The sequence below is a fragment of the Lissotriton vulgaris genome, chromosome 2_1 (assembly GCF_964263255.1).
Source record: "Lissotriton vulgaris chromosome 2_1, aLisVul1.2, whole genome shotgun sequence".
In the NCBI taxonomy this organism is placed as follows: Eukaryota; Metazoa; Chordata; class Amphibia; order Caudata; family Salamandridae; genus Lissotriton; species Lissotriton vulgaris.
Window position 1 is genome coordinate 390,092,899 of NC_141687.1, and position 27,163 is coordinate 390,120,061.

General features: G+C 50.3%; 1 protein-coding gene across 2 annotated transcripts in view; it reads right to left on the minus strand.

The window, feature by feature from the left end:
- Window positions 1-27,163, minus strand: part of HYCC2 (hyccin PI4KA lipid kinase complex subunit 2) — a 699,566-nt gene that overhangs the window by 94,718 nt on the left and 577,685 nt on the right. The gene's annotated exons all lie outside the window — the stretch shown is intronic.

A 27,163-nucleotide genomic window follows, 5' to 3' on the forward strand; every position in this document is an offset into this window, starting at 1 on the left:
TAGGATAACTCGCCTCATGCCCACCTTTTTAGAGATGCAGTAACCCCTCACCACTACCTTAAAAGCGTCCCACTCTAACGCTCTTGTACTCGCGGTGCCGCTGTTGGACGCAAAATATTCCGATACCTTATCCCCCAGGTCCGCCCTGAAAACACTGTCCTCAAGAATCTCGGGTCGTAACTTCCAGGTGGGCACCGCCGGCGCCCCGGGGAGCCAGCGAAGGTCCAGCAGGAGGGGGTTATGGTCTAAAATGGTTCTGGACAAGTACTCAGATCGGACCGCTGCCGAAACCAGTTCGGGCGAGCCAAGAAATCCATCCAGTCTGACATGCAACTCATGTAGGCTCGAGAAGTACGAATAGTCCCTAGATGTGGGGTGGTGCGCCCTCCAGATATCCGTCAGACCCCAGTGGGTCTGCCAATCCTTACGACCCTTAGCCGTGCGACGAACCGGAGAATCGGGAAGGGGTGGATGTGAGCGGTCAGTGTCTACGTCCACTACTGAGTTGAAATCTCCCCCGAGCAAAAGGGGCCCGGAGAAGAAGTGGGCCAACGAGCCCGATAACCTGGAAAGGAAGGCAGTCTGGTCTATATTAGGAGCGTACACACAGCAAACGTTCAAGTCCCTCCCTCCTAAAGTGCCCGAAATGGCCACGTAACGCCCCTCTGGATCTATCACTGTTTTCGTGACCTGGAAGGGGACCCCAGCTCTAACCCATATTAGCGCCCCCCTGGCATACGCGGAGTACGATGTGTAGAAGACCTGCCCCCTCCATCTACGCTGTAGCGCCGCCCCTTCCGCCTTGTTCAGATGAGTTTCCTGCAGCAGCGCCATTTGCACTCCCCTACGCACTAAATAAGCGTGGACTTTGTGGCGCCTGGACATAGTATGGAGCCCCCTCACGTTCCAAGTAACACATTTCAAGTTAGCAACATCAGCCATTGTCCCATATTGTTCTCGCACAGTCTCCCCATCCGGGTCCCCACAAAAAAGTACATCATTCATCCCAGCACTGATGGCGGCCATTTTCCCCAACCAAAGCCAAACAACCCAAGAACGAACCAAACCCCTACCCACCCTCCCCAGAACAGGACCCAAACAGCACCATCCAGATCCCATCCAAACCTTGCCCTCCAACAACCCAATAACCCCTACTAATCCTGCGGTCGCCACCGTAGGAAGGCCTTAAGGGCCAGGTGCGGGCCGGGCGGAGGCAGTGGGCCCTCGACGCTTAGGCTACCAGGACTAAAACAAGCCCAAAACAGTACCAGAGACCCTCGGGGCACAAACAGGGGCACCCCACCCTCCCCGCCCTCGTTGTCAGCATCAATTGACGGCAACCGCCTCCCCCCTGCAGGGCCCCCTCCCAAAATGAGGTAGCTCACCCCGTTACCCCTGGCCATCCAGAAGGTCTTCCACCGACTTCGGTGTGATCACCGGTGTATGGGCGCTATCAGTCACTGAGTCCTCGGAGTCCGATGGTGCCCCCTCGTCACCCGGGTCCGCTTCCTCTTCAATGGCATCGTCCCGTGCGCCAGACAACTCAGATAACACCTCCAGCACTCCCCTCCGCTCCGTCGACGTCTCTGCAGTTGAGGGCCCCCCTGAGCGGCCGCGGCGATTCCTAATCCTCCTGGATCGCCGTCTCTGTTCCGGCTCCTCCGCCTGTTGGGATGAGGAGCCGAAGCCATCTTTCCCTGCTCTGTAAAGCTCGAGCCAGGCACAGACATCCTCCGGGGTGTCGAAGAATTGAGCCTCCTCATCGACAATGATGCGGAGCCTAGCAGGATAGAGTAGTGAGTACTGGATGCCCTCGCTCCTGAGCTCGCGCTTGACCGCCAGGAAGGAGAACCGCCTGCGTTGAGTTTCGTAGGTGTAATCTGGGAAGATGTTCACCTGACTGTTCGCCACTTTGAATGGGCCATTATGCCTGGCGGCATTGAGGATTAAGTCTCTGTCCCGAAAGTGTAATAACCGCGCCACCACTGGTCTCGGGGCACGTCCCTGCTGCGGTGGCCGCGCCGGGACTCTGTGGGCACGCTCCAAGGTGTAGAAGGAGGATAGCCCCTCCGGGGCCACCGTGTCACGGAGCCAGGCCTCCAAGTATGCCACCATGTCGCCATCCTCGATCTTTTCCGGAAGGCCCACCACACGGATGTTGTTCCTCCTGTTGCGGCCTTCCGCATCTTCCGCTCTCTGCTCTAGGGTCGCGATACGGGATAAGGCATCCTTCATAGTCGCAGCCAAGGTTCGCTGCGCCGGCTCCAAGGTTTTCACCGAGCTCTCCACTTCCTTGACCCGGTCCGAAAGTTTGCCGTGGTCCGCTCTAAGGAGACCAAGGCTCGTCGCCACCTGGGCAATGTCCTGTTGGAGGGCCGATCGCGTGGTCGCTATCGCCTCCAGGACGCGGTCGAACTGCTGTTGCATCGATGCACCACCAGAACTCTTTGGGTCCCCATGTTCCTCTTTGTCCTGGGTCTCCGAGTCCGAGGCGGTTGGGGTAGTCCCCTTGGCTCCTCTAGGTTTCCCCATGTCGCCGGGGGCACTCCGTGATGGTCCAGGAGCAGGCGTCTCCGGGTGCAGATGCCGACCACGACCCTCCCGGTTACTGGACCTCAAGTCGAGTATCGGAGACCTCCTTCTCCAGGGCCTGTGGGAACTTCTCCGCTTCGGCTCGCGCCACCACCACGGCGTCCGAGGGCACCGATAAGGGGGCGGAGACAACCGCCGCCAGGTCGGGCAGGCCCGCACAGCCGCTAAAGTCCCGGGGTGAGGTTCACCAACTCCACCGGACGATTTGTGGCGCCAGAGTGTCGCGCCTCCCATGGAAGTGGACTGGCCAGGAAAATGTGGCTAGGTGCGGTGTCGTGAGTGGGGCCACCGCCTGGTTCACCAGACGTCCGCTCAGGGGATCCACTATAACATGGGCATCCGCCCAGTCACCCATCCGAGTGCATTCTCGTTGTAGAAAGTCCGATCTGACCGATATCTAGTGCACAAATCAGCAGGGGATGGCAAAGCCGGGGGCGAGACGCCGCTGGCGACGCTCCACCAGTTCAATGGATCCGGCTAGGGGGACAATGAAGTCCGGGCGCCATGTTGGGTCGCACTCCGCAACTCCGCAAACTTCGGTTTTACGCCGGATCACCACTCGTCCGAGCCACACCAAGGGCCCTGGCAGGTCGTCGTCGGTCCGTTCAGCAGAATGCGGGGTCCGGGGTGCCCCGCAGCCTCCGAGTTACAGGATAATCACGGGCTCAGTCCCGGAGCCGAGCTCTCAGGCGACCATCGCCATCGGCGCCCAAGCCACGCCCCTGAACTGTATGAATGATGATGCTTTTATAATAATCGTCATCGAAATAAAGCTATTTTGACTGACTGACTTTCCAACTGAGTAGTAACCACAGCAATGGTAACACATGTCTGAGGCACATCCTTATGAGACGGAGTGCCACCAAAAGCTCAGATTTTAACTCTCTTGGTTATAATGCTCCGTTAATACCTTTTGTAGAAGGAGCTTTCCAAGGAGGTCCATGTGAGCATCTTTTTTGCCTGTCAGCCTATAAGGTATATCCTGATCCATGTCAGAGTCTTCAATGCAGTCCAAGACCTTAAACTCTTTCTCAGTAATGAAGGGACCACCAGACAACTGAGAACATGTACTAAAGAGGCATTTTGTGATCAAAAGTATGTCTGGAGCAATTCTGAAGAAAGGGGCAAAGACAAGGATGCAGGGCCCAAGAACATATGTCTGGAATATGACACCTCAGCCCCTCCTCAAAGGCTAGGGGATCAACAATACTCCAAGACACCAGTTCTAGTGCTTGCTTGGGTTACTCTGAAAATCTTAATTAAAAAAGTATCTGCTGAAGTAAATCTGTACTGCAGTGGGAAGATGCTGTCCTTTGTTCACTGTGGCTGATAGAAGGTACATGTGGAGATGGTGGTACTGACCACTACACTGTCCTACAAAAAGTGGCCTTTCAAGGAGTAATACATCTGGAATAAATAAAGGCATCCTAAAACAATTCCTTAAGGGATTAAGACTTTCCTTATCAAACTTGGGTGTAAATGGTACCATAGTGTAGCATAACTCTCATTATGTTCTTATTCTGCTACTTGTTATGCCCAACCTGGAGAATATACATATCTAGATGCTACAGCTTCATGCAGGAATACAAAGTACAGATTGTGAATGTGGAAGTGATTGGACAAGGCCAAATTTATTTATTTATTTATTTATTCAAAGTTTTATATAGCGCGAACAGGATCCTTACAGATATCAGAGCGCTTCACAAAGACAGGGAGGGGCAATAGGAGTAAACAGAGATAATGGGAACAGTATAATAGTCAGTGACATGGTAATAACATGGATGATAAAAACAAACATAAAACCAATCCATATATGATCAGGTAAATAACATGGTAACATGGTAATAACATGGTAATAACATGGTAAGTAACATGGTAATAACATGGATGATAAAAACAAACATAAAACCAATCCATATATGATAAGGTAAGGGAGTAGTATAGAGCAGCACAGGTCATTGATCCGACTACAATGGCGTACAGGTGGATCAGTAAACCAACGTGTATCATATCTTGGTCGGTAGTAAGAGAGTAGCGTAATAGTGCCCCCAACAAGTCAAGTATAGTGCCAGGGGATAGGCAGAGCAGCGGTACAAGCAATGCAGAGTCTCTGACCCAACATCTGTAGCGATCAGGAGATCTTGGCCAGAAGCATTGTTTTCACCTCTTTCTTGAAGAGTGCAGTGGAGGTGATTAGCCTTGTTTCAGGAGGGAGCGCATTCCAGATCCTGGGTGCCATTCCAGAGAAGGAGCGTTTGTAAGTTTTCGCTTTCCGAAATCTACGAGGTTTCAGGAGTAGATTTTTAGTACTCCTATTGGATCTCGAACCTCCTGATATAGACAGCTTTTGAGCGAGGTAGTTGGGTGCCTTGTGGTGCACGGCCGCGTGTGTCATAGTTGCAATTTTTAGCTGTATTCTGGCTTCAAAAGGCAGCCATTTTAGAGACTTTAGGTCTGGGGATATGTGCGAGTGCTTTCTAGAGCCAGTAATGAGTCTCGCGGCAGCGTTCAGGGAGGCTCTTAAGGGTGCTGTTGTGGATTGTGGGAGACCGCTGAGGGTCGCAATTCCGTAGTCTATTCGAGGGATGACTAGAGCTTGTACAGCAGTTTGGAAGTCTTTGGCCGGGAGGAAGGGTTTAATTTTCCTCAGCGTGTTAATTTGGAAATTAGCTGCTTTTGTGGCTTTGCTGACGTGCTGCTGCATGTCGAGCTTGGCGTCGAGTGTGATGCCTAGGGATTTCGCCGAGTCCACGATGGTAGGTTGGACATTGAGTGCTGTTAGGTTGTTGAGCCAGGTTTGGGTGGTGGAGATTTTCGCCGGAGGTGAGATGAGTAGGAACTCAGTTTTTAGAGCATTCAGTTTGAGGTGATTATCGGCCAGCCAGGATTGGGTGTTAATAAGCGTGGAATTCAGCTGTTTGATATCTTCCGGGGACTGTAACTTTAGGTAGAGTTGTGTGTCATCAGCGTACATATGGAATTGAACATTGGATGCTTGAAGCAAGGTGGCGAGGGGTTCCATAACGAGGTTGAACAGTGTAGGAGAGAGGGTGGATCCTTGTGGAACCCCTAGATCTGCAGGCACAGGTGTAGATAGTACATTGTCGATCTTGAACCTCTGAGACCGGTTGTGAAGGAAAGACGAAAACCATTTGAGAACAGTTCCCGATAGCCCCATTCTAGTACTTAGCAGCTCCAACAAGTTCTCATGTTTGACCGTGTCAAATGCTGACGAGAGATCAAGAAGGATGAGGAGGCAGGACTCATTACGATCCAGAATTTGGAGGGCGTCATCAATTATGTGTGTCATAGCTGTTTCCGTGCTATGTTTCGCTCTGAAACCTGATTGATGAGGGTTGAGGAGGTCAAATTGATCAATGTGTTTTGTTAGTTGGAGTTGGACACATTTCTCCAACAGTTTGGCCAGGGTGGGGATATTGGTGATGGGCCGATAATTGTTTAGGTCAGACGGATCAGCTGTAGGTTTCTTGAGTATAGGCGTGACTTGCCCCACCTTAAGGGAGTCTGGAATGTGTCCTTGTTGCAAAGAGCTGTTAATGATCTTGGTCCGGAGAGGGAGGAGCAAGGGGATAAAGTCTTTTACAGCATTAGCAGGTAGAGGGTCTGTGAGGTGATTAGAGGGCTTCAAAGTGCAGAGCAGTTTGTGTATAGCTTCTTCCGAGTAGGTGTCGAAGTACTGCCAGGATGCCTTGTTTTTAGGTTGAGTGTCAGCCATTCTGGTGTAGTTGGAGTATCGATTTACATCCATGATGAGGTCATTTCTTATGTTGTCAGTCTTATGTTTAAAGAAAGCAGAGAAGGCTTCACAGTGTGGAGTGTCATTTGTTGTGCTATTTGATTGTGTGGGTTGTGCCTTTGTTTGGGTCTTGATTAGCTCGAACAGTTTTCTTGGCCTATTCTTCGCTTGGTCCAACTGGCGGCTGAAGAAGTCCGACTTTGTGCGCTTTATTTTCCTAAAGTAGGCATTTCTCTTGTTCTTGAGCTTTTTGAGATGCAGTGCTGAAGGGTCCGATCTCCAGGTGCGCTCTGCCATTCGCATATTTCGCCTTTCGTCATTGAGACTGTCATCATACCAGGGGTTAGAAATTTTGGTGGAGACTCTCTTCAGTTGCAGAGGGGCGACTTCATTGACTATTGTATTCATAGAGTCAAGGTAGTGGTCAGTCAGTCATTGAACATCTGAGGCACCTGAAGGGGGAAGGAGGAGGTTGCCGATGTGGGGAGGTAGGGTGGAGGGGTTAAGATTCTTCAAATCCCTTTTCCATGTTTTGGATTTGATTGGTTGAGTAGGGTTAGGTTTAACTTTTTCGTTGATAAAGAAGGTGATAATGCGGTGATCTGACCAATCGCAGGGTAGAATCGCTTCCAGTTGAATAGCGTTCTCTTTGGCAATGATGAGATCGAGTATTGCGCCTCTGTCGTGTGTTGGTTTATCGCATAATTGGGTGAGGTCAAGCGCATTGAGGAAAGTTTTTAGACTATTCACTGAAGTGTCTTTCTGATCATTCCAGTGGAGATTGAAGTCACCCAGGTAGACTTGAGTGGTCTGCCGACCGGCGTTGGAAGTGATCAGGTCCATGACTTGTTGGGTGAATATGAGATTGTCACCAGGCGGGTGACAATCTCATATTCACCCAACAAGTCATGGACAATACCAGTCAAAATGTGAATATGGGATTCAAAACAGTTAAACAATTTGGAAGGAGCTCCACAATTCACCTCCACAGTCAACTCAAAAGAAAGACCTAGCATAAACACAGCCAAGAGCAAAAACATAGCTGTTTACCCTTTCCGAATAATAAAGGCAACTGGGTTGAAAGACTAGTCCAGTTCAGAGGAAAGGATCAAGTAATCCTGAGAATTCACCTCCAGAAAGTCAGTTCACATGCAGAGGATAAGGCATGTCTCTAAACAGCCACTAGATGCTCCTTAAATGATGAGAGGGTGTCTAACAATTTTAATTTGATGACCAGTACCAGATCCCACAGTTTTTCTAATTACATCAGCAGATTTGTCAGGATGCTTCTGGTCTACAGGAGTTTGTTACTTAGGAATCAATTTAGTTTCTGAAAGTATATTATTCTGAGCGTAGTCATAAACACATGAAATGTCCACTTTCACTCTTCGAAACCAGCTACTCTCCACTCACGCTGACTGTGTCTTGTCTGCGCCATTTACACTGAATAGCACTCCGCTGCCTTTTTGGTAGGTTCTCACAATGCAAAAAACATGAACATACATACTGTGTTATGGTGGGGTTTTCACTTGCCGCAGGCAGTAGGTTGGCATATAAAGCAGGCTTTCACTAGCCAAACAATATTAGTAGTTATTGCTGATGTACTAGTGAAGGAGCAAAACCTCTGAAAACCAAAGTCCTCATATAAACCTGGCTGTAAGCTGGTACAAAGCAAAAAGTAAAACAAATATTTAATAAAATAAAATGACAAAACATGCTACCTCCAAGTGGTGGATGAAGAAAAAAAAAAGATATTGAACAATGAGGGCATGCAAGCGGTGACCATGAGCTCATGAATGGCGGTGTATGTGCTTAGCCCTTCCCTACGTGCGCTATAAGCTGATGGTACTGGCACAAGATGCACGAAACTCCCATATATTATATTTCAAAGCAAGTCAGACTCAATTAAAATGACACTTTAGAATTGCCTGGGAAAAATAGAATCTCTGGGGATGAGGAGGGGAAAGTAAATATAGGCATTAAAAGTGGTAGAGGATGTTCAAAATGCGTTCACACTACAAAGATAGTGGAAGAAAATAGGTTACTTACCTGTAACTGTAGTTCTCCAGTATTGGAACTTTCATAGATTCTCGTAACTGAACCATTCTCCGTCATCAAGATGGAAGTCCCACTGCATCTTATAATAGCAATACCATGGTAAACATGGACTAGAAAGGCCCTAGGCCCTTCAGTTTTATAAAATATCCTAGTTAATTTAAAGAAAAAGAACCAAACTAAGGTTTGAAGGAATCAGATTGCCCTGCTCTCTAGAACACTCCTGTGAAAAGCTCCAGTCCCTCAGATTACAAAGCACGAGAGAGAAAGAGCAAGACGAGGTGAGATCCCCCGGCAAGGAGGATGGGTCACATGAGAATCTATGAAAGATTCCAATTCTGCAGAACTATAGTTACAGATAAGTAACTTATTTTCTTACTACAGATTACATAGCAGTAATGAAGCATATATCAACGTAAATGCTAAGCAGACACACATACACATGCACATATATATACATTTATATTTATGTATACACATAAATGATGAGCAATGTACATAATCACAAATATATTCACCTGTATACACAAGTACAGTGAGAAAATGTGTGTAACAAGTCAGTGGATGGTGGGAAGAAGGAGCTTGCTCACCTACACAGAAAAAATACCTTAGTACTGCTTAACCCACTGCTGCGTTGCAGTGAACTGTATATTCCAAGCAGAAATGCTTTGTAAAGGTGCATCGATTTTTCCAGGTAGCAAATCTCTTTAAGTGACACACTAGCAAAGAGCGCAACTGAAGTAGACATCGTTCTTGTGCAGTGGACATGAACTGATGTCTGTAACGGTTTTCTGCTGGTTGATGGCAGAAGTGAATTCCAGGGGAGTTTCCAGCTGACCGTCTTCCGAACTACAGCTCCCAGCAGCCTCCACTGCTGGAAGGAGAACCGGGACCGGTTCTGTCCCTGACCCTCAGACCTCATATTCGGATGCAATCTCCCGCACTGCGGGACTTTCAAGCTGATCTTCCGCCAAACTACAGCTCCCAACAGCCTCTGTGCTGGAAGAAGAGCCCGAACTGGTTCCTGCTGGTTCTGTCTCTGCCCCATTGGCCTCATGACCGTACACTGTCTCCCACATCACGGGACTTCCAGCTGACCCTTTGCCAAACTACAGCTCCCAGCAGCCTGCACTGATAGAAGGAGAGCCTGGACTGATTCCTGCTGGTTCTGTCCAAGCCCCTCCGGCCTCCTTTCTGGATGCCGTCTCCTGCATCGCGGGACATGTGCGAGCAGCGCCAAAGCAAAGTCTGTGTCACGGTGGGGACACCTTTTTTTGGCCATCCCCCAGCTAAGGTAACGTGCATGCACCCCGCCCAGGCACGGCGGACAGCCCTGCCCGGCCACTGCGCTGCCTGCTGTCCAGGTCCATGCACTGCCTGCTGTCCCATTGCTGCAGCTACTACCCCTGCCAAGTCACTGCACTGCCTGCTGTCCCAGCGCTGCCCGCTGTCCCTGCGCTGCCCGCTGTCCCTGCGCTGCCCGCTGTCCCTGCGCTGCCGCTGTCCCTGCGCTGCACTGCCTGCTACCCCTGCCTGGTCACTGCGCTGCCTGCTATCCCTGCCCCTGTGCTGCTGCTCCTCCAGTCCTGTTACTGGGCTACCTGCTGTCCAGATTCCTGGTCTACCGCGCCCCTCCTGTGCTGCTGCTACCCATACTTGGACACTGGGCTACGTGTTATACCTCCCCTTGCGCTGCTGCTTTACTTGCCCGGTCACTGAACCGCCTGCTGTTCCCGTCCTCACACTGGCTCTTCTAGTTCCTTGCCCAGCTCGCAGTACCCCAGGACCACAATGAGGACCTCTAAAGGAGACAACTGAATGCCCATGTTGCGGACATGCTCAGCGGTCGTGCCGCCAACGCACTGCCAGTTGGACAACGCCCAGTACCAGGACCCCTACCCCTCTCCCCGCCACCCTGCAGTACACTGCAAAGGAACTCCTGGAACTGGATCCCGGATGCTGAAACAACAGCAAAGTCTACTCTTTCCTGTGATCCACCAAAAAGGCCCTCCACCTGAGGGCACTGCCAGTTCTCCTGCAACACAACCTATGAAAGATCCCGCACCACTCCTGCCCACAAGAACAACCCACAACCACTCCATTGAATCTTGCCCAATACCCGCTCACTCTGCAAATGTACCACGGAAATCTGAACACCATCCCCACGTACGCTGCCTTTATCACCGAAACGTGGTTCAAACCCTCCTGGAAATCAGATATTACCACTGCCACTCCTGAAGGCACTAAGATGATACAATGAGATTATACCAATGAACAAGACGGATGCATCACCATCATCTTCAGAGAAACCATCAGATGCACCACCATCAACGACAACTCCACACCGCTCATGGAACATCTCAACTGCCTACTACAAACTCATGCGAAGACTACGATAAGAGGCACCCTTGCCTACACACCCCCAGGACACTAGCCACAACCTCACTGCCCCCCCACTAACCACTTTGCCGTACTCTGGAACCTCAACTTCCACATCAACAACGCCATCTCCACGCCCTCCAGGAGAACCAGAAAAATATTGGCCTCCCCCAACTGGTTACCGAACCAACGTAGAAAGCCAAGCACACACTTGACCCCATTTTCACCTCCAGAGACCGAATCAAATTCAGCCACACCACAGAATTCACCTCGACCGACCACGCCATTTTACACTTCACCATCACCGAAGCCCTGAACACCATCACCGAAGCCCTGCACACCTTCACCAGACGTCAGATCTCCTCACATCGCAGCTGGAGCAAGGTCACCGAAACTCAGTGGTCAATCTTTTCAATCTTTATCTTCGCACCCTTCTTCTTTCTCTGAGGCAGTGGGACGTCACCGTCTTTAACTACGCTGACGACCTAAAACTCATCTTTCCTCTCTCTACCCCCTCCGCTGTTTCTAACTTCCATGCTGTCATGTCTCACATTCTCCTCTGGATGAGTCAAAATCAGCTCAAATTGAATCCTGGAAAGACGGAGCTCCTTCTTCCAGGCAAGAGCTCCACCCATTGGGGTCCTCACTTCTGGCCCACAGGGCTTGGCCCCCCTCCCGCCCCTGTGGCATCTGTAAAGAGTCTGGGAGTTATTATTGACTCCGAACTCTCACTTAAAGCCCAGGTGGGGGCGTTGGTCTCCTCCTGTATGCATCAGCTTCGCAGGATCAGGAAGGTCGCTTATCTCCTGTCCCCTGAAGTTCTGCTCCAAGTCACCCTGGCCTTGGTCCTTTCCCGCTTGGACTTCTCAAACTCTTTATATCACGGTCTGCCCAAAACCCTGCTCTATAGGCTGCAGATCACTCAGAACCAAGCGGCACGACTGGTCTTCAGGATTCCAAAATGGCAGTCGGCCAAGCCTCTCTTTGCCAAACTGCACTGGCTCCCGGTCAATCTCAGGGCAGCCTTTAAGATCGGCTGCATAGTATTTAAATCCCTGACCGGCCCCTCTCCTAGGTTCCTGAAATCCCTCATCACCCCATATTGCCCCTCTCGCAATCTCAGATCTTCCCATCTTCATCTCCTTGCTACTCCCTCCTTCAAACTCGTGAGGGTTGGAGGTCGGAGTTTCTCACACCTTGCTCCCACACTCTGGAACTCTTTTCCTCTCTCTCTTAAATCTGCTAACTCTCTCACTCTGTTTCGTAAATCTCTCAAAACTTGGCTTTTTCCCCAATCTGGCTAATCCATATCTGCTATCTCACTGAAATCCCAATCAGCGCCAGGAAACTCACGTCACGGTGTCAGTGCGCTCTAAAAGAACAACCCCTTTCCCCACCACTTCTACAACCTCGCAACAAACCCAATCAGCACACAACTCACCAGCATCCTCAACACCTCCATCTCCACAGCAACCTTCCAGGATAGATGGAAAAACGCAGATATCAGAATATTCAGAAAAAAGCCTCTGCAGACCCCCAGAGATCTAACAAATTTATCATTTGATCTCCCTGAGAAAGCAGCAGCTCACCAGCTCACCGAAGTCCTGAAACAAAACCTCCTACGGGCTCCTCACAATCAGGATTCCGCGCCAACTACAGCACTGAGACAGCACTGATTGCAGTCACAGATTACATCAGAACACTCCTCGACCACGGAGAAACTGTGGGCATGATACTCCTTACCTCTCCACTGCATTCTCCTACAACACCCTCATCACAGAATATAACATAGGCATACAGCAAGACGCCCTCAAGTGGATGACCTCCTTCCCTACAGGAGGCACACGGAGCATTCGACTGCCTCTATTCACCTCAGCACCCAAAGATATCATATGCGCGTTCCACAAGGATCATCCCTCAACCCCATCCTCTTCAACATCTACATGCCCCCCCCCCCCGCAGACATCATCATATCTCACGGACTCAACATACTCCCCTACACAGATGACACTCAACTGATCCTCACGCTCACCGAAGACCACTCCAACGCCAAAACTAAGTTCTGCAATGCCATGGCCAATGTAGCCAAATGGATGAGAGACAACTGCCTCCAACTCAACAAGACTGATGTACTGATCTTCGGGACGAACACATCCACATGGGACCAAAGCTGGCTGCCTGCAGAACATGGACCCACACCGACCGACCATGCATACAATCTCGGCATCATCCTCAACAGCAACTGACCATGTAACAACAAGTCAACTTTGTCGCCTTCTCTGTTTTCACACACTTTGTATGCTCCGCAGACTCTTCAGGTGGATACCAACCAACACAAGAAAGTCCATCACACAGACACTCATCACTAGCTGCCTCAACTACAGCAAGAACCTCTATGCCGGCATCTCCACCCAGCTCTTCAGAAGACTTTAGACCAGAGTTGCATCCGGACTCACCCCCCACCTGAGACCTTCACTGGTTCCCCCATACAGAAGAGATGCCAGGTCAAGATCCTCACGTATGCCTATAAAGCCCTCCACGACCTTGGACCTGGCTTCGTCAACCATTGCCTGAACTTAAACCAACCCTCTAGACACCTACGCTCCTCTTCACTTGCCCTCGCACACATTACTCACTTCGGTCGCAGTTGTGGAAGCTCCTTTGCCTACATTGCTGCCAAGTGCTGGAACGACCTGCCCCTTTAGCTCCGCACAACCTCCTCACTGGTAGACTTCAGAAAGCGACTCGAGACCTGACTCTTCGACTGAGACAAAGCACCCAGATACCCCTAGGGATGGCAGTGTTGAGCTTTACAAATGTTGTTTGATTTGATTTGATCTGAATAGCGCTGGATATTTACCTGTTTTGAAAATGGATACCCATTCTGTGACGCCACAAACAATTGATTAGACTTGCATAAACGTTTTGTTTTGTCTAAAGAGAACTTCAAGCACCGCATATGTATAAAGAATGCAGCGTCCTTTCGGCTGCCATTGAAGGGTCTGGAATTATTTTTTTTTAGAATGATAGGCTTATTGAGATGAAAGTTTGAAGAGATTTTAGGAATGAACATTGGGTTTGTGCGAAGACTCACCTTATCATCCCTATCTTGCAATAAAAGATTCTGTATGGTGAGGGCTTGTATTTCGCTGGCACATCTGACAGAGGTTAAAGCTAAGAGAAGAGCAACCTTTCAGGAAAGGAATTTAACATCCACTCTTATGAATGGGTTCAAACGGATGCTTCTTAAGCTGTGAGAGCACAATGTTTAGTGGCCAGTGTGGAGGCGGAGAAAACTCTAAATACTCCTTTGAGAAATTGTTTAACTATTCTGGCAGACCATAATGACGGAGATGTGGTTGATCGCCTGAAGCGGGATATGGCCATGTGAGCAAATCCTGAATGTGTAACTGCAGAAGATATGGAAGGATCTCTTCAGGCAAAGAAGAAAGAGGATGTACATTATCATGTTGGCACCATATGCAAAATCGCTTCCACTTAAGGCAAGAGCTTTTGTTAGTACTTTCTGTGTGGGCTCTGGACAGAATATCTGTGAAGTCTGGTGAGATATTTAGATTGGCAAATTCATTGTAATAGAAAGCCACACCGATAACTGAAGAGACCCGGGATCTGGATGCAACACTTGGTCCTGGTTCATTCTCAGCAGAGAGGGTATCATCCTCATATGGATGTGACTTTTCTCCGAAAGGAGAAGCAGCTTTATAAACCAAAGATGAGGTTGCCACTTGGGAGCTATGAGAATTATCATGCGTGATTCGGGCTTCATTTTCATGCGGTCTCTCTCTGAAGGACAGGTATGGAAGAGAAGGCGTAGGCAAAGATTTTGGACCATGCAATTGAAAATGCATTCCCCCGTGATCCCTGATGATGATGTCAGCTTGTGAAGAACCGCCATTTGCGGTTCTGGAGGGTTGCAAAGAGGTCGAGATCTGGTTTTCCCCACTGAAAGAAAATGTTGTAGATCTAACTTCCACTTGTTGCAACAGGTCGTCAAGACTGCTGAGAGTGTCCACTATTGTGTTTTATATTTCACACCTTTCATTCGCAGATGCACTCCGTGGTGGATGGACCATTCCCAGAAGCTTTGCGCCTCCTGGGAAAGGTGGTGTGATCTTGTATTGCCCTGCTTGCTGATGTAGTTCATTGTGGTCTTATTGTTCATTTGAATGAGCACCATACAGTTTCTTATACTTTGAAGGAAAGCCTGCAAGGCTAACTGCACTGCCTTGAGCAGACTGTTATGGAAATGACGATGAAACATTAGTCACCTGCTGCTGACCTGCAGGTCTTGAAGGTACGCTCCCCATCCATCTAGGGAGGCATTGGTGGTGTTGACTGATGGAGAAGTTGGACTTAGGAAAAAAAGGCCAACTGACAGATTCGCTTGTTGCTTCCTCCAGGATAGGGCTTTGACCATGGTTGGAGTCAGTTTGATGAGGTTGTCAAAAGACCCCGTTGCCTGTACCCATTGTCTGCCGAGTTCATCCTCGAGCCGATTCATCCATAAACTGCAGAATGGAACTAGAGAAATGCATGATGACCTCATCCCTACGAGGGACTTGTAGAGGCAAACTGAAGGAGACCCTTTTCTTCGTACCAATTTTGCTAAGGACATTAGTCCTAATTGCCTTTCTGATATGCGGTACGCTTTGCTGAGTGTAGTATTGAGCGTTATTCCCAAAACGTGATGTTCCTTGACGGGTAAAGAACTGACTTTTCTGGATTTAGTGTGAGGACAAGCTTGATGAATAGGGTTGTGTAGGCGGTTGTCGATCTCTATGCAGCCTGATTGAAGGGTGCCTACACTAACCAATCGTCAAGATACAGGGAAAACCTTGTGTTTAGGCTTCCTCATGAAGGCTGCTACAGGTGCTATCCACTTTCTGAAAATGTGAGGGGCAGCCTTTAGGCCAAAAGGAAGAACCCTGAACTGGTACTGGCTGCCGGCTAAATACGCATCCTGGAGGTCAAGGGTTGACATATAATCTCCCTTGTTCAAGAGTAGCAGAATATCCTGCAATGTTACCATGCAGAATTACTGTTGAGACTTCTCAGGTCTAGAATTAGTCGCAACTCCTTCAACTTCTTGCAGACCAAGAAGAAACTGGAATAGAATCACTCTCTTTGCTATGATGCAGAAACTCTATCACCTCTTTCTTGAGCATGGTTTTGACCTCCAACTTGAGAAGATGTCGATGTTACGGTTTGGAGGTTTGAGGTGGGGTCTGGATGAATTCTAATATTTGGACAAATTGAACAAGGTTTAAGACCCATTGGTCTGTTATTATATCTTGCCAGCGTTTAATATAGTTGGACATTCTTCCCCCTAGCCAGAATGGGGGAAAAAAGGGGAACAGTCGGAGGCTGCAAGCAGTCATTGACATGGCCAGCGTCTTTTCCCAGGCGTCCCGCTCTGCTTCTTGGTGCTAACCTATTGTTGTTTGTGGTTGTTGCTGTTGGGAGTACTGGGAATGAAACTGCCGAGAGACAGATGAACGTGAGGGGTATTGATAATGTTGTTTTTTAAAAAAAATGTATTAATTGGTTTTATTGGCATGTAAAGAACTGGCAAACAAAAAAGCAATCAGTACATTCATTGACAGTAATCAGTGGTGGCAGAAATAAACAGTAGGCATAGATAAATTGGTAGGTTTCACAAGATGCATAAACAGAATCAGCAGGAATCCAGGAGAGGAGAAGCGTCTCTAGCACGTAGCTTATACATACAGACCTATACAGCTGTGTGAAGCAGGGTCCACACTTAGGGGTGAGCTGGTAACTTCTCTCCCGCTCAGGGTACCCGACCTCACTATCCAACCATAACATGTCGTCAGTACACCTACTGTACGTCAGAAAAGTCAACTTCGTGAGGTGACACTGTGCTCCAGTTCGTGTCGCCCCATCTGCCCGGACCCCAGTGCTCTCATCTTCTGTTACGTCCCTTGTCTGCCTCCCATCTAGAAACATGGACCAGAAATTCTTGGATCTATTGCGTGGGGGATGTAGCTCGCTATACAGTTCTGATTGTGTGCAGCAATAAGTCATGTCCCTGGACTATGATGCCAGTGTAGGGGTAGGACCTCTCACCCAGGTGCGCCCAACGCATCGCTTAGCGAGGAGGAAAGCCCTGTCTACAAGTATCTTATGTGCCGGCCGCAGAGGCCTTGAGTAGCCCAGTAGAGCCAATAGAGGGTCAGGGGTCAACGTCAATTGTGTGATCCTATTAACCTCTTCGTACACTGTGTGCCAGAAAGTGAGGACAGCCGGGCAGGACCAGGCCACATGTAAGAAATCGGCTATCTGGGCCCCGCATCTCTCGCAATTCGGACTCGCAGCTGATATCTGTATAATCTTTCAGGGGTATAATAAAACCTATTCAGGTATTGAAAGTGGAGTAATCTATGACGGCCGTTTAGTGATATCTTCTTAGTACTTGTGCAACAATACTGCCACATCTCCTCCCGGATCTCAGTTTGTAAATCTAGCTGCCACGCAAGCCTCGGTTTTGCGTACTCCGCCAGCCTCTCCGAGAGCGCTATTCGGTACAGGTTAGTTATTAATTTAGCGGGGGACTTGGCGTTGACTACATAATCATAAGCCGTGACCGCCGGGGGTCCCTCCAGGTCCTCGCCAAAATGATCTCTCAGGGCGTGTCTCACCCTGTGAAACTGAAAGCGCACCAGCTGCGGGTATGTTACGTCATCCGTTTCAATCTCTTCCCAAGTTCGGGCGGTTCCCCAAGCAAACCAGTCCCCCTTATTGTGGATATTCAACGTTTTCAGAGCTAAGAGTACTCCTTTATCCATACAAGGTGTCAGACAGGCACACAAAGCAAGGGCTGTCTTCGGAGCATACAATAGGCTGCACGCTTGAACATCCATCATGTGGTGCCAAGCATGTGTGACCGCGTTCAAAGAATCCAGAAAGCCCGTCCGCCGTTCCCGCGGTTTTGCCAGCAGCGCGGGTAGCGGAGTGGGATCTGCTACAATCGTTTCAATGCGTATGTGAGGTATGGCCATTGGGCTATGTATCCAATGGTAGGCATGCGCGCTCGGTGCAGCACTGTAATAGAGTTCCAAATCTGGAGCACTCAGGCCTCCCGCCGCATGCGGCCGAATAAGTATGTTTCACGCCACTCTAGGATGTTTCCCTGCCCATGCAAGTCAGACCATTGTAATTGTCCGAAGAAATTGGACGATAAGACCATTGGGATATCACTGAACAAAAAAAGAAAACGTGGCAGCACAATCATTTTCATGAGGGAAATACGCCCTAACAATGATAACGGTAGGGTGATCCATTTTTCGACATCCTCCTCTAGCTTTGAGAATGCCACCCCATAGTTCTCTCGTAGGACGATCTCAGAGTCTGTGTGGAGACGAATCCCCAGATACCGCACCGCATCCGTGGTCCATTGTATGGGGTATTACGGATCAAATTTCCTCAAAGCGGGGGTAAGTGGAAACATAACGGACTTATTCCAGTTGACGTGAATGCCTGAGAGGAAGCTGAACAGGACCACTTCGCGAAGAACCGTTGATAAGTGTACCTCTGGCTCCCTAACATATAGGAGCATATCATCGGCATATGTGGATACGATCAAATTGTAGGAAGAGAATCAAATGCCCCTGTGACCATGGTACTCACGTAGGGCACATGCGAGTGGTTCCGCCGTAAGCGCATATAGGAGAGGGGAGAGGGGGCAGCCCTGCTTCGTACCCCTGCCAATCCTGATGGGATCTGTGACGAGCGAACCTATGCGTATGCGGGCCGTGGGGGAAGTATATAATACCGCCAGAACTTGTAGAAACAGCTGTCCCACTCCCATCCGGCTCAGTACTTGTCTCAGGAAAAGCCACTCGACCGAATAAAAGGCCTTCTCCATGTCTAGGAAAACCGCGACCGCAGGCACCTCTGGTCGTGTGTGTTTGAAGGCCGCGAATGCTGTTCTAAGATTATACGTAAGGTTGCGAGTGGGAACAAATCCGGCCTGCTCTGGGGCTACTAGTGTGGTAACCATAGGACTAAGACGATTGGAAATCAATTTGGCAAAAATCTTCGCGTCCACATTTAATAGTGACAGAGGGCGATACGACGCGCAGTCTCCCGGGTCTTCGCCTGGTTTAAGAATCGCGATGAGGATCGCTTCTCGCATCGATGGCGGCATAGTACCTGTGTTCGCCATGTCGTTAAATAGGGTGAGTAAATTGGGCAACAGGAGATCTGTAAACACCTTGTAAAAGGCTACTTTGAGGAAGTCCGGCGCGCTTCCAGCCCTCATTTCAGACAGCTCCAAGACAATTTCATCCCGTTCAAACGGTCGCACTAGAAACCTGCAGTGTGAATTGGGGAGCAAAGGCAGCTCTATATGAGAGAGGTAATCGAGAACACGCTCCTTCGAGGCTGGGCCACGTGAGGCATACAGCGCTGCGCAATATTCACGAAACCGTTCCGCAACCTGTTCATTCGAAAGGGGCTCATCCGTCGTCACGGACCTTAGCACTGGTATACTCGTTCTGTTCCTGCCCTGCTTAGCTAGGCGCGCAAGAACCGCCCCCGGGCGTACTCCTTCACAATATGATCTAGCTGTTGGGTATTTGCCTAATTGCTTGACTTCGGCATCAGCCTCCTCGTTATACTCCTGCAGAACCCTAGCTAGCTCCTGGGTAAGAGCTTCGCTATGGTCTTGGAGACGTTTGTGCTCCAATTCTTTGAGTTTGGTTTCCAAGGCCTGTAGTCTGCCTCTAATCGATTTTAGAACTCCCGAGTGTTTAGAGATAGTGATTCCTCTAACATACAGCTTGAACGCCTCCCAGATATTCTGGAACGAGTCAACGGAGCCTACATTGGCATCAAAAAACTTTTCAATTGCCGTCGCCAACTCCTCCCTAAAAAGGGCATCCAACAAGGAGTATGGAGGGAAGCGCCATGCAAATGGTGGAATGCGTCACGTTGGTGTGACCATCGACAATATCGGTGAGTGGTCCAAATATGTATGTGGCAATATTGTGCAGGCCGTGATGTTTGTGATGAAACAAACCAATAGTCTATTCTAGTGTGTATATTATGTGGGGCCGTGTAATGCGTGAATCCGCCTAGTGTGGGGTGTCTATGCCTCCAAACGTCGCATAAGTCCAAACTGATAAGCTGCATCTCCAACACCCTAGCAGAGGTCGACGGCCGGTGAACAGGGCCGTCCGACCAGTCAATACATGGTTATCTTATTGTGAAGGGGCGGCCCTTACCTCCCGGGCACAGCGATACCGTAGGAACGCCCCTACGGGCGGCATCACTAACCCACAGCCAAAACCGGCTACACCTCTCTCTGTCTCCCTGCAGGCGCCGACAGCACCACCGGAGCGCAGCGGACCGGAAGCGGCCTGGATCGACCCCGGAAGTACAACGGCTACTAAAGGACCGGAAGTGACCCCGCCTGACCCTGGAAGCCTTTCCTCAGGAACCCGATCGGATGATAGAAAAGCCGGCGAAGCAGAGGAGGAGACGTTCCCAGCGGTGGACTTGTGGCAGGAGTTGGCGAGACGCGAAGGACCGGCAGCGGAGATTGTAGAAGAGAGGACGAGGCGAGAGAGGGAAGAAGAGGAAGACGTTTGGTGCGAGGATTGGTGGCATCCTCAGGAGGTGGCTGGAAAGCGCCGTAACTCGGATGAGAGTTACGGCGGGGCACGTGAGTAAACTGTTACCATTCTCCGTGTTTCCCCCTCCCCGTGTAATTAGTGTAAATAGTGTAAACCTTGTACAGAAGTCACGCACACCCCACTGTATAGTATAATCACCCCTACACTGTATTATACATTCCGCCAAAACCCCCCCCCCCCACAATTTGCACTCTGTCCCTACACCCCGTCTTTTCTTTCCTTTCTTCCCCTACCCTACCGCCCTCCCTCACCGTCTATTTCCACCCTCACTCTCCCGGTGCCGGTGTCAGTCGTCCGAGTTCCGTGACCATTGGAACTAACTGCCCTGTATCTCTTTCCTTTATCTCTGAGGGACACCCCAACGCCCGCAACCAGGAAGGAGAACACCAGCCCTGCAGTGGACGACCTACCTGTGTTCTCACCATCGGACCTTCCTCGCTAGGAACCCCAACACGAACCCCGAGGATTGTACCTAATCACCGTGCCCAAGGGCTTGTCTTTTCTGTATCCAATAAAACTCTTGCTAATCATAGCGCAGTACATCCGGCCTTCACGCCTGTTATTCCGGCCCGCCCACCCCCACACTTCACACTTACCTTATCTTATCTTAGGTGCCATTTGTAAAGCGCGCGGACGCCGAAGCTTCCTGGCGCTGATAGACAGAGTGGGTGAGGAGGAAACGCAGGAGGCGAAAAACCTAGCTAAGGGGGGGGAGGGAGGGGGAATAGGTTTTTAACAGTTTTCTGAAAGTAAGAAGAGAGGAAGAAGATTTAATAGACAGAGGAAGGAGGTTCCAGAGCATAGGAGCTAGGTAGGAGAAACAGCGGCTGCCGAATTGCTTAGTTTTGTTTTTGGGGGTGACTAGCAGGTCACGGTGGGCTGATCGGAGGTTGCGTGTAGGACAGTGGGGACGGATGAGGGATTTGAGAAACCCAGGGCCGGAGCAGTGAAGGGCTTTGAAGGTGAGACATGCCACCTTGAAGCAGCCCTTTGGTCTATTGGGAGCCAGTGGAGGCTATGGAGCAGAGGCTTGGCTGATTGCCATCTGGGGTTCCATGGATCAAGCGGGCCGCCTGATTCTGGACGACTTGGAGGCGGTGTAACAGAAATTGTGGAAGACCGTGATAAATGGAGTTGGAAAAGTCCAAACGGGAGAGCACAAGTGAGGTGACAGTTTGAGTGAGTGCCGCGGGAGGGAGAAGGTGACAGACTTTGCGAATCCTCCGAAGTTGGTACATGCATGATGAGATTACTGCTCCAACTTGGGCTTTGAGGGAGAGTTCGGCGTCGATGATTAGGCCCAGACTCTTTACTGTTTTTGCTGGGGTAGGGGGAGAGCCGAGCTCCGACGGCCAGAACTGAGGTTGCGGTGTCATGTTGAAATCGCCCCACCCAAAAAAGTCATCCCCTCCGAGTATGTTGAAATCTTAGCTGCTAGCTCTGTGTAGAAATCCAGATGGTCGTAATTAGGGCCATAAGTATGTACTATGCAGAGTTCCGTGCCCTTGCCGCAGCAACTAGTAATCGTGTATCTCCCCTCCCTGTCCGTCACAAGCGGTGTCATCTTCAGTGAGGTTCTTGGATTGACCCACGTAAGGACGCCTCATGCATGTGTTGTGTACCCAGCCGCGTGTACATTACCCATGAGGCCCCGGTATCGTAATATATGGCTGTCTGGGGGAAAGTGCGTCTCCTGTAATAGGGCTATATCTACACAATGACTGGCAAAATATTGTAAAACCTTTCGAACCTTCCGGTGGTCGTTTAGGCCTCGCACATTCCAGGTCACTAACATCAGTGAGTCTAAGGCTGTCCCCTCCCCAGTCATCCCGTCTGTAGCAGTCTGCATAAGTCCCCTACCAATAGTGTCCAGTCAAACCTCGTATCTAAGAATTCCGCCATTGCCACATATGTAAAATTGTGTAACATTCCCTCAATAAACAAGCACTCCCCTCTCCAGCCCTTCCAGGCGCCGCAGCCCCTGTCCACCACCCATCTCGCACCCACCCACGCCTGCCCATCCCAAACTAGGCCGCGATCTCCCCCCCAACCCGCAGAGCTCATCCAAGACACCCAACCCAACCCTAGAACCATCAAGCCCAGATCAATAAAACAAAGCCCCCCTCGCTCCCCTGTATCCAAAGGCAGTGGGTATCACACGAGGGCAAAGGTAGCCCTCAATATGCAAACTTTAGTCAAAAAATTTGTAACATTGCCCTGCTCCTACGCCACCTCAATACCATGGTATCATGCGTATAACCATCAGCTCCAACCAGCCATTCCTTAACAAATAGACCATTAACGTCTAAATTGCGTGTGGTGAAGGAACAAGCAGTGCGCCCGCCGTATTCTCCATCCTATGTTCTCAGGTCAGTTCAACAGTGTTTCCTCCTAGAGAAGATAAAGGGTCAGCAATGACATCTATCAACACAGAGTGTATCCCGATATTCTAGGCCGCCCTCTGACGACCACCCGCGCCTAACCAGTAACCTCATCATCTGTAACTACCCGCCTCAGAGAGCTCTCATTTAGCATCGCCCAAATCGCACAAGCAGAGTGGGGTACAGCCTAGCCCCTGTGAATCATCTCCCTTAATTCCCCCTCTGACCTCACACCCCGCGCTACATCATGCATTATAAATCATGCTGCTTATCTGTGCATAACTAGGTCAGTCCTGCACCAATTGTCCAGAGTCAATGGAGCACAGCAAAAAGTGTCAGGGCATCCAGTGTAGAACATTCCTCACCCGCGTCTCCCAACACAGTCAGTAGCAATCTCATAGCTAGCCCACAATCAGCACAGTTAGTCCTGCTCCTCTAAGGAACCTCCCGAAGCCTCATCCGCTCTGTTCAGCGAGGGGCAACTCTCTCTGCCCCAGTCTTTGATGCCTTTCTGCAGGGCTTTAGGACCTGTAAAGATCATGGATTACTCTTGTCTGTTAATCCGTAACTTCGCCGGTCCGGGAATAGTGAAAGGACAGAGCCCTCGTAGTGCAGTGGTTGCTTTTCCCTCTCAAGTCTTAGTGCCACGTCACGGTCCCTGTAGTTGAGCAACTTAGCAACTATGGGTCTCAGAGGCGCACTCGGTTTAGGTCTCGGACCCAGTGAGCGGTGGGCCCGTTCCACCACGAACATAGCGGAGAACGCAGTATCACCCAGGAGTTTCTACAATAGATTTTCAACAAAGACTTCCATGTTCCCCGTCGATGTATTCTCAGGAAGGCCTGTGATGCGAAGATTACACCTCCTAGAGCGCGCCACAAAGTCCTCGGTCTTATCCAGCAGCATTTGCATTGCTCTGCTCATCTGTTTGTTGTCAGCATCCAGGGAGGTCTGGGCCTCCTCCACCTCCGTGAGGTGGCGTCCCAACATGTCGATACGCTCCGCTTGTTTGTCGAGCCTCTCCACCAAGCGGTCCATGCGGTAGGAAATCACGTCCATCTTGCTTCCCAGGGAGGCCAGACCTCCCTGCAGGCTCATTTCCATTGCCAATAGTAGGCTGGTATGTCTTGCTGCGGGGGTTCCTCTGTCGGCTCCTGCTCCCCGGTCTCTCCCAGGTGCAGAGTCGCTAGACTTAGAACCTTTAGGATCAAAGGACAGCTTGGATTGCGTCCTGTTGGTGCGCCCCATCCTGCTGGGACCTGTTGGGGCAGCGCTGCCCGGAGCTAGGAGGGCCGCTCTGTGTGTAGTCGCCTATGCCGCCGCCACGCAGCTCTCAGCGCTGAGAAGGCTCCACGCGGGAAGACCACTATTGTCAAGACAGCCTGCTCTCAAACCTGTCGCTCCTCACCACCAGGCGCTCATGCGCTAGAACCAGGGGTCAGTCTGTTGAATCGTCGCGCAGCTCCACAGGGTCCGACTGCGTCCCACCAGTTCATCTCAATGCTCAAGTCTGATGGCCCCAGATCCATATGGGGCGCGTTCCAGTCGGTGCCACCACTGTCCCTCAGCGAGTATCCGCCCCAACGCTCTATCCAGTGCACTATATGGCAGTAGTCACCCCCTAATTCGTCACTGCCACCATCACCACGTAGGCAGGCTCTGCGCACTGTCTCCCCATCCGCACTCCTTACCCCAAGCAGGTGATTTTGCTCCTCCGGGTGGTCCTTAGTAGGGCGAAGTCCAGATCGATCAAGGGCCCCAATGTACTGTTGGGTGCAGAGAGGCCGCAGCAGCAGCGGGCGGGGCCAACCAGCCGCTCCCAGGGCCCACGCTCGCACCGCGTCTCACTCCGCAGCTGCTCTCGCTCCCCGTGCCGCACTCCGCCTCTGCAGCGGAAGGAGCGAGGCATCAGGGTCAACTCCCATCCGAAGGCCAAGCTGCCGCTCACCGCCCCATGCCGGGAGCGCCGCAGCCAGAAGCCGGTCGGATCTCCTCCTCCGTCGTGCCCCGGTGGAGCTCTCTTTCACGGTCGGGCATTCGACAGCGCTGGACCAGAGGCTCGAACGGGCGGCCCAGGATGTCTCCTCCCCACCAGGCCCTAGTATCTTGCAGAGGAGGGGGGGCGAACGTACTCCAAAGCCCTCTCCGAGCACCGTGCCTCCCACAGCAGAACAGGCGGCCGCAGCGGCGTACGAAACGTCTGCACGCCTCCCCACCACAGGCCCCAGGCTGCAGAGGCGGCCCGGGACGTCAGGCCATAGTGTCTGTAGCAGCAGTAATTGGCAGTTTACCGGCTCAATCTCGCCTCATTCGCGATCCGCTTTTATTCCGAGGCACAGGGCTGCAGATTAGGGCCACTGGGAGCAGTTAGGCACGCAGGATTTATGCAGGACAGTCATCAAGACAAGGGAGCAAACGGCTCAGACAGACATCGTGTTTGCGAGCTAGCTCCGCCCCGGTATTGATAATGTTGGTTACCTCCCGAAAGGCCAATTTCCTGTATTGAAGTGTACCCAATGATTTAACTGTATCTGTCTGGTTTTATGGCTTGTAGGGCTGTGTCAATATGCTTGATGAAAAGGGCTTCGCCATTGAAGGGCAGATCCAAGATCTTATTTTGGTCCTCCGGCCTAAAAGAGGTAGCTTCCAGCAAGCCCAGCCTCCTTAACACAACTGCTCCTGCAAGTTGTCTGGAAGCAGTAGTGGCAATGTCCATGACACAATCAATCACCTCCGATGATGTGTGCTCCCCCTCCTGTAGAACTTTTCTGGCCTCTGTTCTGATGTCCTATGGGAGATGGCCTGGAAATGGAGCACTATTGGATCCACATTTGTGGATCATATTGTCTGAGAACCACCATGGAATTCACCGCCCTTAACGTAAGCACGGACATGGATGAATAGCGCTTACCAATATTATCAAGGTGCATACTCTCCTTGTCTGTAGGAACGGAGATTGGCGCAGAGGAATTCTTAGATCTGCGCTGGGCTGCCTATGTAATAACTGAATCAGGCTTTGGGTGGCCACTGAGACAACCAAGAGCATCCGCTGCACCCTTGTATTTTTTTATCAAGCCCTCATCCCATATGTAGCTCACAATGGGCATAGCTCTCACACTCTTCTGAAAGGGCTCCTTGAAATCATAAAAAAAGCAGTCTGAGTAGTGGGCATGGGCAGGTCGAACCTTTTTGCCTTTCTTTCAAGCAGGTTATGGAATCCTCCAATGTCTTCAGGTGGGTAATCCACTGGAGATCATGGTGCAATCAAGAGATACTCATCCCTTTCTGTGTGGGGGGGGGGGGGGTCATGGAGATCCCCCTCTTCTTCGTCATTTATTTATTTCGAGTTTTATAGTGCGTGAACACGACCTGATCAGGGTATCAGAGCGCTTCACAGAAAATTAGAAACTTTCAGTGGAAAAAGCAAGCAATCATAACTAACATCAGAGAGAGAAACAGAGGCAAAAAAACAGAGCCGCAGAAGAGCAAAGGCGACTACCTTAACATCTGCCCTCTAAGGTTACACTGAAGTACACATTTTGCAACATCCTAGACAACATACAAGAAAGTATAAGTTACAAATAACAAATTGGGTACAGCCAGGCCGATCAGTGGTCAGCCTCTCAAGCAGCGGGATTCATAGACCCTTGAGTATACAAAGGTGTGCGCGGTTATGCCACGACGAGAGCTGATGAGTAAGCTAAGCTGAAATAAGTGAATGCTCTGGGAGAGTGTTATGGCAGGTATTTGCTCAAAAGAAAAATCGTGGCTTCCTTCTTAAAGTTTGGGATACTTCTAATGTTTTGTGGCAGCGAGTTCCAGACTCTAGGTGCGGCCCTGGAGAACATCATCAGAAGTTGCTGGGTCCTGCAGGAGAGCTGTTTGTGGAGTATGTCTTACCGACATATGCTGTGTAGTAGATGGCTGCCCAGGTGGAGATTTTAAAGGTAAGGAAGCTTGTGCAGCAGTAGATGAAGTTGGTAGAAAAGACTTTCTGTAATCTGATGGCATGAATTGCAGGTCTGTAACTAATGAGGAAGGCAGACACACACTTTCTTCTTGGTATTGTTGGTGGTATCGGTCTGGAGATACGTAATGCTCTTGTTCCTCAGATACACACTCATTATACTTGTCCTCCTGGCACTTGACATGCTGTCCAGATTGGCTATGTGCAACCCCAAAGGGCCCCTCCCCATCAAATCTTCTTCATCCAACAGGTGGGCTGGTAGCAATGGTGATACCTTGCCTGGAGAGGTATGTGCATGAGTTCAATGCCTTATTTTTACAGGATGGAAGCAACGATGTTGAGAGAGCAGTGTCTT